Source organism: Macaca mulatta, chromosome 14, assembly GCF_049350105.2.
Source record: "Macaca mulatta isolate MMU2019108-1 chromosome 14, T2T-MMU8v2.0, whole genome shotgun sequence".
Lineage (NCBI taxonomy): Eukaryota > Metazoa > Chordata > Mammalia > Primates > Cercopithecidae > Macaca > Macaca mulatta.
The window spans coordinates 19,245,212-19,260,168 of NC_133419.1; the positions used below are offsets into that span (position 1 = coordinate 19,245,212).

The following is a 14,957-nucleotide window of genomic DNA, read 5'->3' on the forward strand; positions in this document are numbered from 1 at the left end:
TGGCTCACCCCGGGGAGGGGCTGCTCAGTCTTCCTTTACCCAGGGGACCGTGACAATAGGCTTGGGCCAAAAGCAAAGCCTTCTGGATTCTGGGTGTGTGCGTGCCTGTACGTCTGAGGCACTGATGATAAGAACTTTCTGGTGCTCACCTGCTCTGTCTCACCTTTCTGAAGGGACAAGAATGGATACCCCAGGGTGAAGCTGGGAAACCATTCTGACTCTGCTGCTGAGGGAGCCTGTGACTGGACCTTCTTCTGCGGCCCTGATGCTGGATGCTCGGATACTCACAATTTCAAATGCTGCAGGGAGGCAGGAGCTGTGGGCATCATCCTAGCTCCCACCTGGACCTGGTCTCCCCGGACCCATCCTGAACTCATGCTCTGCTCCCTCTGCCAGCTCACCTCCGCCCTGCCTACCCTTCTTCACAGCCAGCATCGAGCTCCTGTGCCCTCACCTCTCCTAACATTAGGGGAAGGGCAGCCTGCCTGGCATGGATCAGGGTGGCAGTGCCGCCAGGTACCTGAGGCTACCTGTGCCCCACAGCAGGCGATCTCCTGGGCCCTGGTCCTTGTCCTGGTCCTGGGGAGAGACTGGTGGGGGATGCATCCTAGCCCCGGGCAGCCACAGAGGTCAAGGTCACAGCCCTGGGACAGTGCTGCCTGGGGCTGACAGAAGCCCTGTGGTCCCCTGAAGGCTGGCATTAGTTAGGCATGGTGGGTGATGCCCTGGAAGCACCATGGACAGGAGGGAGGACGAAGGCAGAGATGATGGGCTGGAGGAGTCAGGCCCAGGCCCACGTCTAGCACCTTCTCCTTCCATTCACCGCACTCTGATTTGCTACTGCCCTGCAGGTCTCGAGCAGCTTCAGGCCAGGTGCAGGGGTGTTGAGGGAAGAGACGGACACGGTGGAGGTGCCTAGGGAAGCAGAGTCCTGCACGGCTCAGCTCTTGGTCTCTGCCTATTGGAGTCTGCAGCTGCCTCAGATGACAGGGAGGTCAGGGCAGTGCTCTTATGACCCCAAATGTGCCCCATTCAGAGCAGACCGCCTGCTGGAGGGATGGGCAGGAGGGAGCTGCAGGGGCAGGACGGCAGGCATGGGCAGAGAGTGCTGGGCCTCCCCCAAAATCACCAGTGTCACGGCTGACATTTACTGAGCCCCTATGTGTCAGGCACTGTGCTAAGCCCCTGGCAAACACTGAGATCATTTCATCAACCGTAACCCCAATGAACAGGTACTGCATCACACTGTTCCTGATGAGGAAGTTGACGCAGAGGTGGCCTGCCTAGGGTCCCCGGCCAGTCAGTGTGGAGCCAGTGCTGGAGCCCAAGTCTACCTAATGGCAAAGCCTGCGCCCCAGAAATAGGGTGGGTTGCAGGGTCCTTCCTCCTGGAACATGAGGCTGGGATGGGGTAGGAAAGGGAACCAGGTAGGGAATAATAACGAACGCCTGCTATGTGACAGGCCCTGGGCTAAGTACTTTATCATCTCATGTGATCCTCACCACAGCCCGGCGAGGTAGGCAGGACCCACAGCTCCATTCTAGACACGGAGAAACTGAGGCTTCAAGAGGGCCAATAACATGCCACGGTCCCATGGCCAGTCAGCGGCAGAGTCGGGACCTGAACCCAGGTCTTCCCGACCTGGGACCTACTTTGTGTCGGGGAAGAGGAGCCTGAAGGCCCAACTGCCCCCTGCCGTCAGGGCACTGGCCTGCCAGCCCTCCCCAGGGTGTCAGCTTTCCCCGCCCGCCTGGTCAGGCCGCCCTGTGACAGCTGCCCAGCCTGGAGGAGATTAGTCACCCGGACACACCGCCTGATGCTAGTGTCACCCAGAAAACAAAAGGCCACAGTCAGTGGGGGGAGGTGCCGCTGCAACCGTGGGCGGCGGTGAGGACTGGGCCCAGCTTGCGGCCCCCGACCTGCGCTGACAACAGGGACCAGGACCCCCTCGAGAGACAAGGGCAGCTGGCATGTGGTCCTGCGGTGCCCGGCTCCACACACTGCCAGGCAACCCAGGTCCACATCTGTCCAGGAGTCTCCTCAGTGGCCGATGGTGCCGTCCGTCCCAGCAGAGTGGGGTGGGCAGGGCCGGTAGTGCTATGTGACTGTGTGCAAGTTGGCCCCTCACGGGCCTCAGTTTCCCTGTCTGTCTGGGGAGACTGTCAGAGTGGCTGAGCTATTTTGCCACAGGCTCTCCTGCTGGGCACCCATGCCTCCGTGCTCCCATGCCCCTCCCTGCAGGCCTGTGCTTCCTGTTCCTCTGGTCTCCATAGAAACCTCTGTCCCTGGTCAGTAAGAGCCTGACTCCTCGCTTCCTATCTCGGCTGGGGTTTCTCCTGGGCCTTGCTGGAACCCGCCCTGGGACTGAGCCTCTCCGATAGCACAGCTCTGCGTGACAGTGTCTTCTCACCTCGTGCTCTTGGTCACCCCCAACTCACCACATAGTATGTGCAAAGGTCACCCTGAGGGCTTCAACACCAAGAGCACAGCAAAATGGCTGTCCCTCGGTCTCCGGGTAGAGAGCCTGTCACACCAACGGGGACAGGATGGGAAAGGACTCAGGGGACCCCATCAACCTCCGGCTCTGGGGCCTGACAAGGACAGGGCCTGGGAAAGGACAGAGGAAGTCAGGAGGCAAGACCAGTGGTGTCTGGCCGTGCACCCTTGCTGGACAGTGGCTGCAGCTGTGGGCAGCCGAGCTGCAGTGGCTGCCATGGGGGCGGGCAGGCCGGAGAGCTTCATCGGCTACTGCTACAGCAGACAGGACACCCACCCTCCAGAGACCAGGCCACCTCACACCTTATGCTAGTTTCAAGGGCGCTGGCATCCTGAATCTGCCATTGTCACCCTAAGGCTGATCTACTAACCTTTCTGAGCCTCAATTTTCTCATCTGCAAAATGGAGCTCACACCCTCTGGTTCAGAAGATTGGCATAAAGGAGGTCTGGATGCGATGACGGAGGGAGAGTGCCTGGCGATACCTGGCAGACAGCAGGGGCCTGGCAGGGCCTACACCCACCACAGACACCAGAGCATGTGACTGTGCTACCTCCAGGGTTTGTCTGCCCACAGTGAGGCCGGGAACCCAGAAAGGGAAGCAGGAGTGCCCAGGGAGGCCGCCGCCCACCGCGTGAGGAACAGAGCCGGCCGCAGATGCCACCTGGCTATCTGCTTGTGTCGTGAGGAACGCACTCTCCGCACCTGGTACCAGGCCTGGCCTCCTGAGTTGCTCTCACAGGATACCCCATGGGACTGACCCAGAGCGCCCACTCCACACCCTGGGCAGGGCCTCGTCCGCCTTCCGCTCCGTGAAGGCTGGGCATGGTGCATGGCGACCCCACCTCCAGCAGCCCCAGAGCAAGGGCCTGCAGCTGCCTCCCCAGAACCCCCTCGGCTCTGCTCCCACAGTCCCCGGGTCGGAGGGAAGGAGGTGGGGAAGCGGGAAGGGAGGTCGGCCCCTCCCCAGTCAGCCTAGAGGCTTGGGAGGCAGGGTCCTCCCTTCCCAGGCTGGGACTCACCACAGGGATCCTGTCAAAAACAACAAACAGAATGTACCTCGGGGAGCAGGTGGGCCAGGCTGGACGGTAAGAAGGCGACCAGGCCAGTGAGTGTTTACTCGGCAGGCTCTGCCCTGGCTCAGCAAGAGCTTGGCGGGACCCTTTTCCATCAGCTCAGGAACTGGGCAGGGCAGGCCCCTGGCCTAGGGATGGTGGGGCCTGGGTCCACCCGGATCCAACCCTCCCCACACCCACCCAGCCAGATACAGAGGGAGGAAGCAGAAGGCAAGGAGGGGCTGGGGGCCCCTTTTGACCTGATCTGGAAGGCAGGGCGCAGGCGGGAGCGGGGCAAGCAGGAGGGAGCTGGGGTCCCCAATGCCGGGCTCTGGCTCCAGCTCCGGGCTGGCGGCCTCTGCTGAGCAAGTCCTAGTTTGGAGAGCGAGCGGCCGTGGCTGCTCCTCTGCCCCCTCCCCCTTGTCACCCTCCTCCCTGCTGCCTGAGACAGCCGTTATGAAAATAACCCGATTGGTAACCGAACGCACTTCCTCTCCCAGCGGCAGCTCCAGGCCCTGCAGCAGGCGGTGGGTGGGCGGGCGGGCACACTGCGCACGAGCATGCCTCCCAGCTCCTTTTCCCAAGGTCCCCAGAGTCAGGCTGGGTGACAGCCCAGTGGCCTGCCTTCCACCTGGCGCCCAGTACAGCCCAGCCCACGCCCCAGCTCGGGAACGAGGTCTAAGGAGGGAGAAGTGGGAGGGAGAAGTGGAAGCCAGGCCCTTTTAGGGAGGGGGCCCCCCACTAATGCCCCCTATTTAGCCACCTAATGCCTTCTCACGCCCACTGGACAGGTTTTCTGAGGTCTGGGGAAGCTAAATCACGCTGGCTCCAGACAAAACAACCACAAAAGTAAGTATCTGTGGCGTGTTTCACAACTTACAAAGTACTTTTTCACCAGCATTACAGACGGGAGGCTGGGTTTTTCCCCTGTGCGGACGGCATTACTGTCCCACTGAATAGATGGGGCACTCGAGGCTTGTGGAAGCCTGTGACTGCCCACGACTCAGAATTGGTTGAGCTGGGACTCCAGCTTCTCGTCTTCTGGCTCTGCCAAGCTAAAGAATGCCCAGAAGAGACCAGTCCATGTTATGTGTATCCTGACCGGAAAGCCACCCTCCCAGCTCCCAGTCCTGCCATGGCGCCCTAGGGTCTGGAGAGTGGCAGCTGTCCAACTGCCTCATCCGAAGACCTCTTTAAACTCTTTTTTTTTTTCCCTTTGAGATGGAGTCTTGCCCTCTCACCCAGGCTGCAGTGCAATGGCGTGATCTCGGCTCACTGCAACCTCTGCCTCCCAGGTTCAGACGATTCTCCTGCCCCAGCTTCCTGAGTAGCTGGGATTACAGGCACCTGCCACCATGCCCAGCTAATTTTTGTATTTTAAGTAGAGATGGGGTTTCACCATGTTGGCCAGACAGGTCTCGAATTCCTGACTTTGTGATCTGCTGCCTTGGCCTCCCAAAGTGCTGGAATTACAGGCGTGAGCCACTGCACTCGGCCTTTTTTTTTTTTTTTTTAAATGAGGGAAGGGGCAAGGTGCTTCCACACCCTCCCTGGGCACACCATCCACCAGGAACCTCCATGTGTTCAGCTACTTGAAAGCTCCCAGACCCCTTTACACTCTCAAAATTGGTGAAGATCCCAAAAGAGTTTTGTTTTAGGGGGTGACAGCTATTAATATGTATCATATCAGATATTAAAACTGAGAAATGCTTAAGATATTAGCTTAAAAACAATAAGCCCATTACATGTTAATATAAACAACACTTTTATAAATAACTTTCTTAAAAAAAGTTAGCAAAAAGAGTGGCATCATTTTACATTTTTTGCAAATCTCTTTAATGTCTGGCCTAATAGAAGGCAGCTGGATTCTCGTGTCTATCCCTGCATTCAATCTGTTGTGACATGTTGTTTTGGTTGAAGTATATGAAGAAAATTCTGCCTCACACAGACATGTAGTTACAAAAAGAAGGAATATCTTTAACAGCCTTTCCAGGTAATTATAGATTTTCTATAGATTTTCTTTGCTACTACACCAAAATATGACAAATGATAGTTTCTCAAAGGTTAGTAGCAATGTGGACTCTAAAACTGAATCAGGCCAGGCACAGTGGTTCATGCCTGTAATCCCGGCACTTTGGGAGGCCAAGGCAGGCAGATTGACTGAGGTCAGGAGTTTGAGACCAGTCTGGCCAACATGGCGAAACCCCGTCTCTACTAAAAATACAAAAAAAGAAAAAAAAAATTAGCTGGGCATGGTGGCAGGTGCCTGTAATTCCAGCAACTTGGGAGGCTGAGGCAGGAGAATCGTATGAACCTGGGAGGCGGTGGCTACAGTGAGCCGAGATCACGCCATTGCACTCCAGCCTGGGCCACAGAGTGAGACTCTGTCTCAAAATAAATAAATAAATAAATAAATAAAAAACCATGTCAATGAACTTTTCACTGGACTACCTTGCATTTTGAATTTTGTAACATCAAGCACTGGTCACTGGTGCTTGATGTTACAAAATTTGATGTTACCGATTTACTGAGTTATGCAGATCTTCCAAATGGTGACACATTTTATTTTATTTTATTTTTTATTTTTATTTTTATTTTTTGAGATGGAGTCTGGCTCTTGTTGCCCAGGCTGGAGTGCAATGGCGCAATCTCAGCTCACTGCAACCTCAGTCTCCCAGGCTCAATTGATTCTCCTGTCTCAGCCTCCCGAGTAGCTGGGATTACAGGCATGGGCCACCACACTCGGCTAATATTTTTTATTTTTATTTTTAGTATAAACGGGGTTTCACCATGTTGTCCAGGCTGACCTTGAACTTCTGACCTCGTGATCTGCCCGCCTCAGCCTCCTAAAGTGCTGGGATTACAGGCGTGAACCACCGCGCCTGGCCTTATTTTATTTTATTATTATTTTTTTGAGACAGAGTCTTGCTCTGTCGCCCAGGCTGGAGTGCAGTGTTGCGATCTCAGCTCACTGCAACCTCCTCCCAGGTTCAAGCAATTCTCCTGCCTCAGTCTCCCGAATTGCTGGGATTACAGGTGTGTGCCATCACATCCAGCTAATTTTTGTATTTTTAGTAGAGACGGGGTTTCACCATGTTGGCCAGGCTGCTCTCAAATTCCTGACCTCAGGTGATCTGCCTGCCTCAGCCTCCCAAAGTGCTGGGATTACAGGTGTGAGCCTCCGCCCCTGGCCCAAATGTTATTATATAATACCAAAAATCACACCAACTTTACTACTGATCTCATCAGAAAAATTTTAAGTCCAAGGAAGCTGTCAGGCTCTAGGAAGTGAATAAAAAGGTTTCTAAAATTCTCATTTTTGCTCAAAAGCTCAAATTCTATCATTGGCAACAAATATTTTATTAATTTATTTATTTTTAAAAAATAAATATAGAGATGAGGTCTCACTGTGTTGCCCAAGCTGGTCTTGAACCCCTGGGCTCAAGTGATCCTCCCGCCTCGGCCTCCCAAAGTGATAGGATTACAGATATGAGCCATGGTGGCCCATGCCTGGCAACAAATAGTGATACCGTTTTGGAAGTGACAAACTCATGTCATTCACTTTTGAGAAAATGTCTGCCAAATACCTATATCTGACTAGTTTGTCTATCAGGTGTCCAAGTACAAATGGTGTTTTTTTTTTTTTTGGCAGAGTCTCGCTCTGTTGCCCAGGCTGGAGTGCAGTGGCGGGATCTCAGCTCACTGCAAGCTCCGCCTCCCGGGTTTACGCCATTCTCCTGCCTCAGCCTCCCGAGTAGCTGGGACTACAGCCGCCCGCCACCTTGCCCGGCTAGTTTTTTGTATTTTTAGTAGAGACGGGTTTTCACCGTGTTAGCCAGGATGGTCTCGATCTCCTGACCTCGTGATCTGCCCATCTCGGCCTCCCAAAGTGCTGGGATTACAGCCTTCAGCCACCGCGCCCAGCCCAAATGGTGTTCTTAAAAGAAGCACTTAGTACAGTTTACAACTCCACCGAGTAAGAGCTTTTCCTCATCACAGTTTGGTTTGCAGCAAAGGTGCCTAATGTATATTTCATATTCCTTCATACAAAATATCAGAAGGTATAGGTACGCAAGGGTCTAGACTTTATAACATTAATGATCTTCACTACTTTTAAAGAAATGTACGTATGCAGTAAGGACTCTAATGTTGGGGCCCCTGCCTAGATGTGCGCTGAGGGGCCAGCACTTTCACCCACCACTGCTTTTGTGTCATCAGCACAGCAAAGAAAAGGCAGGAACCAGGGTAGCTCTGAAAATAGTTTTGACTTTATCAAATTCCTGAAATGGGTCAGGGCACCCCCTGGACCATACTTTGAGACCACTGAATCAGAGACAGTCTGCCTCCTCCACCCCGGCAGACGTGGCTCCTGTGGTGTGGCACTAACAACCTCCTGTGCTGTGACACAAAGCCTTGGTTCTAACCAAGCCAACCTATTCTCTGTGCCCCAATCTGGCTGTGCCCGGCTTACTGCTGTGCTGCCGCACCTGGCACACCTTCTGCCCTGAATTCTGGCCTCCCTCTCTACCTGATAAGCAGCTGCCTGCTCACAGCCGATGACATACCCCTCCTACTCACAGCTCCGCACTGCCCATTCGGCTCCCCTGCCACTAGAGCCCTGGGAGGCCTGCTTCTTTCAGCCCACAAGCCTGCTCTTCCACCAGACCGCGAGCTCTTGGGGGGCCGGGGCCAGGTCTAGCACATCTGGGCATGCCCGGCATGGTGCCTGGCAGTGAGTCCAGCGTTTATTGCTGATCAGCGCAGGAGGAAAGAGCAGGGAATTCCACGGGGGACGGGCCAGCACCTTAAGGGAACAGAAGGGCTTCTTCTACCTTGCGTAACCACATGCAAGGGCTGACCACAGGCTCCAGCTGGCTCAGGCCACTTCTCTTTGTTGGGTACAAGGGGATGGCAACAGCCTTGGTTTGGGTGGCGACCTTCCTCTCCTCTCTAGAGGACCCCAAGAGTGACACCTAGAGGCCGCTTTCTGGGCTGGGTGCTATCACCTGCTCTGTGTCCCCCATGGCTTTCTCATGAAAACTAGATAGTAGGTTTGGTGACATGAAGTCACAAGGGGAGGGTGGTGGGCAAGGAAGGGGGAGGAGGGGCTGTCTCAGAGGCTTGGGGGCTGGGCCGGGACCCTGGGCTGGCCTGAGCTCCTTGGTGAAATACCCCCAGTCTCTTCCTTCACATCCTGAGTCCCTGACTCAGCCCCTGCTAGGCCTCAAAGAGATGTTTGTGCAAACCGGCTCATTCCTTCAGAGCCTCCCTCCAAGCCAGACCCCCGCTGCCACCAGAATTCATCCTAACGCACCCAATCGCCTTTTACTGATTCTCCCGTCAGCTGAGCAAAACGCAGAGCCCTGGGGCTGGCAGGCAACAGGCCTCTCAGCCTCCTCTCTGCTCTTTCATATTTTTAATGCTGTATTTGACACTTACATAACTCACTCCATCAGACACTAAGTGTTTTACAAATAGTAAGCTATGAATCCTCCTTAGTCGGTATTATCCCCATGAACCATATCCTCATATTACAGATGAGGAAACTGAGAGACAAAGTGGTTAAGTCACTTGCCTGAGGTTGTGCAGCTAACACGTGGCAGTGCTGGGGTTTGAACTCAGTAGTGTTTTCCACGGCACATACCCTCGACCCCTCAGGCTCCACCCTTGATGCTTCTGGCAAACAAAACACCGCAGGTCCCTTTTCCACGTGGCACCATGTGGCATCCAGTGGTCTCCCTACCTGGAATACCACTCCCCTCTCTGCTCAGTGAATTCTCCCTCATGGTTCTCCTCTCAGACCCTGGGTGATCAGCACTAATGTGCAAGTCTGCGTCCCCAGCCAGGCTGTGAGCCCCAGGGCCTCACATTGCTTCTAATGGCATCCCCAGAGTGTAGAAGTGCCGGGTGTGGTTTGAAGAGTGAGTGGAGGGAACCGCGCATGGTCCGGACTCAGCCTCATGGATCCCGCTGACAGCACAGGCTTCAGGCTGGCACAGCACCCCAGCGGCGGGCCAGCTCCCAAGAACTTCCTGCTGCACTGGGTGGACAAATCTGGTCTGGGCTGAGCTCTGGTGTCTCAGAGGCAACACTGAAACCGATCCCTGATGGGAATGCCGATATGTCTCCCTTAGTCTCCCAAAGGGGCCCCTTTGTTACAAACCCCTCGTGGGCCCCCACTCTTCTATGGTGACCGTCCCCTGTCCTCGCCTTCTCCTGTGTCTGCAGAGGGCTCCCATTCTCCATCTGTTAGGAGAAGCATTTCCCCCTCATCCCCTCATTCAATATTAACACCCTGGCCGGGCGCCATGACTCACGCCTGTAATCCCAGCACTTTGGGAGGCTGAGGCGGGTGGATCACCTGAGGTCGGGAGCTCGAGACCAGCCTGACTAACATGGAGAAACCCCATCTCTACTAAAAGTACAAAATTAGCTGGGCGTGGTGGCGCATGCCTGTAATCCCAGCTACTTGGGAGGCTGAGGCAGGAGAATCACTTGAACCTGGGAGGCGGAGGTTGCAGTGAGCCGAGATCGTGCCATTGCACTCCAGCCTGGGCAACAAGAGCGAAACTCCGTCTCAAAAAAAGAAAAAAAAAAATTAACACTCCCCCCACCCAGCTTTCTGACCATGTTGCTCCCTTCCCCATCAGCCCCCGGGGCCCCAGCCCGCTCCTTCAGGCTTCCACACTACTCATACAGGGGACAAAGGTCTTCACAGTGGGTTTAGCTTCAAAGGCCCAGAGGATCTGCCTCTGACCAGCTACATGACCTCAAGCTAGGCCTTTTAACCTGCCTGAGCCTCAATGTCCTGATCTGATAAATAGGGCTAACGCCCACCCTCATCTCTCTCAAGGGATCGTTGCAGGCTTGAAGGAGAAAGTGTTCCTGGGAAACAATTCCCTAGTTTACCAAAAGTTTAAAGAAAGAAAATAACCCCAGAGGCCTAAAAATTAGGACAACTACTTTGGAGCACAACTTGGGAACATCTGTCTATCTGAAAACACACATGCCCTGTGAGCAGGCACCAGCGAAGAGAACACAGAGGGATCGCTCGCAACAGCGAGAAACTGCAAACCACCAAGTGTCCGTCAACCATCCCGGGCAAATAGGCCGCTGTTACACAACGGAATTGGATGTGGAGGTTAAAATGGATCCATGAGAACTCATGTTTCAGATGGTTAAATCTCCAAATAATATTGAGGGGAAAACCTAAATGCAGAATATGCTTGGTATACCATTTAAACCAGAGTAAAATCATACACAACAGCACTGTATATTGCTAGCCATGCATACCTATGTAGGACAATTTTAAAAACAGGCACAAGAACATCACACAGACCAAAATCAGAATTGTGGTTTCCTCCAGGGAGGATGACATGGGGGCCTCCATCTCTGTCTAAAGCAAATATGGCCTAATGCTAAGCTCCAACCAAGCTAGGCAGTAGGTGTCACCTTATTCTGGAAACTTTTATAATGGCAAGATATTTAATGTGTTAGGAAAAATTTCAAAATAATTTCTTAAAAAGACTCCAGAGGCTGGGCACAGTGGCTCAGGCCTGTAATCTCAGCAACTCAGGAGGCCAAGGTGGGAGGATCACTTAAGGCCAGGAGTTCAAGACCAACCTGGGCAACATAGCAGGACCTCGTCTCTACAAAAGAAAGAAAGAAAGAAAAAATGAGCCCAGTATGGTGGCCCCCACCTATAGTTCCTAGCTACTCGGGAGGCTGAGGTGGAAGGATTGCTTGAGCCTAGGGATTTGAAATTACAATGAGCTATGATTGTGCCACTGCACTCCAGCCTGGGTGACAGAGGGGGATCCTGTGTCCTACAAAAGACCCCTTGAGGGAGACCAGCCCCCTAGAGCTCCCTGGGCCTACCAGGGATGGTTTTGGCAGCCTGTCCCTCACCCCTTCAGGGCCCTCAGGGTGGAAGGAAGGTCTCCCCCAAGGGGATGCCTTCTGGAGGTGGGTGGGTGGCGACAGGCTGTGTCAGTGGGGTGTCCGTGTGGGTTGGGGAGCAAGAACCAGCTTGCCCCCTTTCACAACCGCCCCCGCCTCTCTCTGTAAAATGTCAGCAAGCTGGGGAAGGGGGCGGAGAGACAGGCAAGCTGTTAACCCGCGAGATGCTGGGGCGTGGGCGGTGCGGGCCCAGGCTCCCAGACAGCTATTTTGGCATGTGCTGAGATGGGCTCATCCCTGGCAGGGGAGAGGCCTCTACGTGGGAGCTCTGAACTGGTGCTCTGCCAGGAGCAAGGGGAGGAGGTCTCAGTGTAGATGAGGAGGGTGCTGGGGCCCTGCCTCTCCTCTCTCAGACCTCTCACCATGAGGCACTGGGTGCGAGTGAAGCGATCCTCCCTCCCTGAGGCCAGCCACTGACCCCTGGGTGGTATGGGGGCTCCTCTGAGCATGTCCATTGGGCTTTAGACTCCCTACGCCCTTGAAGTAAGTAAAAAGATCAGACTTGTCCTCCACTCCAGACACAGCCAGGAAGCCAGATGACGACGGGCTCACAGCCCCAGTCTCTTTACCAAGGGTCTCTCCCAGTCCAGCCTGCTCCCCCTGACTCGAGGGATCTCGGTGGCCATTCTCCCTTGGGGTCCAGGTCAGATTATCTCATGTGTCTCACACCACTGGCACAGGAAGCAAAGACCTTTCACTAAACCCCATGGAGCACTCAAGCCTCTTCTTAGGTCTTCCCAGTTTAGGGATGGCAAATAATAGAAGAAAAGAGTACTCCTAAGCAGAGCAGCCCAGCATCATGAGAAGATCCTTGGGCTCGGCTCCAGTGTGAGCTGGGGGATCCTGGCTAGGCCCCTGACCTTTCTGAGCCTTGGTTTTCTTCTCTGCAAAATGGGAATCGAACCAACTACAAAGATGTTATGAAGATCACATGAAACTGATGAGTTGACAAGCTTCTGGCAGCTGTTAATCACCGGAGACAGAGGAGCTGGAACGCCACTCCTGTCTCTTCAGCCTCTCCCCCCCTCCCCTGCCACAGAGCCCTTGGTCTCACTCAAACCTACTCTCCCAACCTGACCACGCCTCTGGTGTTTCAGCGAGGAAAGGGGTGAAGAGGAAAGATGGCAGAATGATAGCTCTTCCAGGGCATTTGGTTACTGTTTTGGCCTACCCTCCACATCTGTGACGCAAGGGCCAGCCAAGTCCTGTGCTGAGACCCACACTGCAGGCCGGATGTGGGCTGACCCCAACACGCAACAGAGGAGAGCCAAGGAGAGCAAGGAATGAGTGCCTGGCACTGCCCAGGGGTGGCCCAGGAACTTGGGGAGCGGGCGAACCTGGTCACAGGTGCGGCAGATCCCACTTCCTGCACACACTGCCCCCGCAGCTGACCTAGAGGGCTGTTCAAGGAGGAGGCAGAGGGGCAGGGAGGAGAGGTGGTCAGGCTGCTCCGGGGTCCTGTGATGAGGCCTTAATGAACATGGCCCTGGAAGCCCAGCGTGGGTGTCCCAGATGACCCAGGCTAGCTGCGAGACCTTGGCTGAGTCAAGGCCACCTGGCTGTGCCTGGGCCTCAGGGAACCGGAGGGGTGGGGCCAGGTGGCTGGAGGCACCCACCCAGCCTGCCCTGGGTCGTGCTGACTGGCTCCGCCCGGCAGCTAGAGCAGCAGGTAACTACCAGCCAGTGCCTGTGAGTCCCCATGGGCATGTGGACTGGCGGAAGGAGAAGCTCATCGCCCACCGGCCTCCCACAACGGCAGCTGTCGCCCCCTTGCGTCGCTCCAGTGGCACTGCAGGGCAGTCTCCAGGGGCTGCTTCCACACCTCCCAACTCTCTCCTGCCTTAATGTGGGTGGAAGGGCTCCGAATCCCTGCTTCTCCGAGGGGCCCGCATGGCCTGAGACTCAGGGCTAACCTATGCCCCCACTTCCTCCTCTGCCCAGGGGGCCACTGGCGAATTCTGGAGAGGCCTTCAGAGAGCCAAGGAGGGCAGGCCCGTTTCTCTCACTCTCCCCCAGCCCAGCTGCCTGGAGCCTCAGCTTTCTCTCACCAGGGGTCACTTAGTCCTTCCTCTGTCCTTGCCTTAAGGGACACCAACTCTTGCGCTCCTGTGCCAACCGAGAATCCTGGGCAGCTCCACATCCCAGGATCTGACCTTTCTGGAGTATGGCATGGAGACAAAATGACAAGAATTGCCATTCCCTCCCCTGACAGCATTTGGCACAGAGGGAGACTATGAGAATTCTACCCTGGGTCCCCAGCTGGGGCCAGCCCTATACTCTGGCACCTGACCTTGTGTGGGGAGCAAACATGGTGAGATGAACGCAGCTCGGCCACTGAGGCCCATTTTTCTTTCCCAAACTGGCTGGAACCCAAGGATTCTAGGTTGTCCCCGCCTCCCACAGCAACCTGGGCTGCTCCCAGCATTAGCCGGGGGGAGACAAACCACTCAGAGGTTTTCTTTCGCTCCCAGACACTCTGGCGCCATAGACAAGGTTCTCACCTCTGTGCAGGAGGCATCCCTCAACACATCCCTCCCCATTCATTGCAGAACCAACCCAAACAGGGGCTGCTTCTGCTCAGGCACCCGCTGGGCACCCTCTGCAGCCCTGACTTCAGGGCCATGCTCGCTGGGGCCGTGTGGCAGTGCCTCTAAATGGGACCCATTGTCTCACACTGGTTCTGCAGGTGTGCCTCCTGCCCGCTAGGAGCTTGTGACTTTGAGCACCGTGAAGGGCAGGGGATGGCGGCACAGAGGCTCAGGCTCCCAGGGCTCTGAGGCCAAGACTCCTTATGTCTACATGTGTGAGGTGCCAGGTAATTTCTGATGCCCCTGGGGTGCAAAACCAGCTAATCCACAAGCCCTGTGACCTGCCAGGATCAGGCTGCTGGGACCAGGCCAGAGGATAGGCGGGTCCTCCTTCCTGGTGGGTCCTGGAGGAGGAGACAGAGTCCACTTCTCTCCCACTCCTGGCTGCCCGATCCTTAGGGTCAACAGAAGCTTCAGTGGAAAGGTCCTGCCTGCCCTCTGCTCAGGATAGAGGAGAAGCAAATACCCTGGGATCAGAGTAGGGCCTGTACCTCCTCTCCTCCTCCTCCTCAGGGAGGAGACTGATGGTTCCGGCAAGAAGTAAGGTGGGATGGAGTTGGGGTGGGAGGAATCCACAAGCTGGGGAGAATCATGGCTCACTGAGCTAAAAAAAAAAAAAAAAAAAAAAAAAAAAGAGATGGCAAGCTGCCCCCCAGATTCTGAGAGGATGACGCCAGTTGTGTGGGGCAGAGATGGACTTTAAGGAAAAGCCTCTTTCAGCCCCATAGAGGCTGCCATTCAGAGACTGTCCTACCCAGAGGGGCCAGGATGGCAAACATGTGGCCCATGTGCCATCAAGACTCCCTGCCAAGCCCACAGCAGACACTGCTAACTGTTCATGGAACTCTCCCCGTGAACCA

General features: G+C 55.1%; 1 protein-coding gene and 1 long non-coding RNA gene across 39 annotated transcripts in view; one reads left to right on the forward strand and one right to left on the reverse strand.

Moving 5' to 3' along the window:
- The window catches only part of DGKZ (diacylglycerol kinase zeta), a 48,582-nt gene that overhangs the window by 15,000 nt on the left and 18,625 nt on the right, over window positions 1-14,957 (reverse strand). For 15 of the 38 annotated variants that reach the window (XR_013403880.1, XR_013403868.1, XR_013403876.1 and 12 more), the window contains exon 1: window positions 3,811-3,929. The exons of 16 other annotated variants lie outside the window; for them this stretch is intronic. The gene's annotated coding sequence lies outside the window, so the exon portion shown is untranslated. Of the gene's footprint in view, window positions 1-2,867; window positions 3,009-3,810; window positions 3,930-14,957 lie in introns of those variants that run through there. 7 more of the 38 variants (XR_013403869.1, XR_013403873.1, XR_013403877.1 and 4 more) reach the window with 1 other exon arrangement.
- LOC144334252 (uncharacterized) lies at window positions 11,186-13,055 on the forward strand. Its single transcript, XR_013403930.1, has 2 exons — window positions 11,186-11,353; window positions 11,534-13,055. It is a non-coding gene; the product is annotated as an uncharacterized LOC144334252 (long non-coding RNA).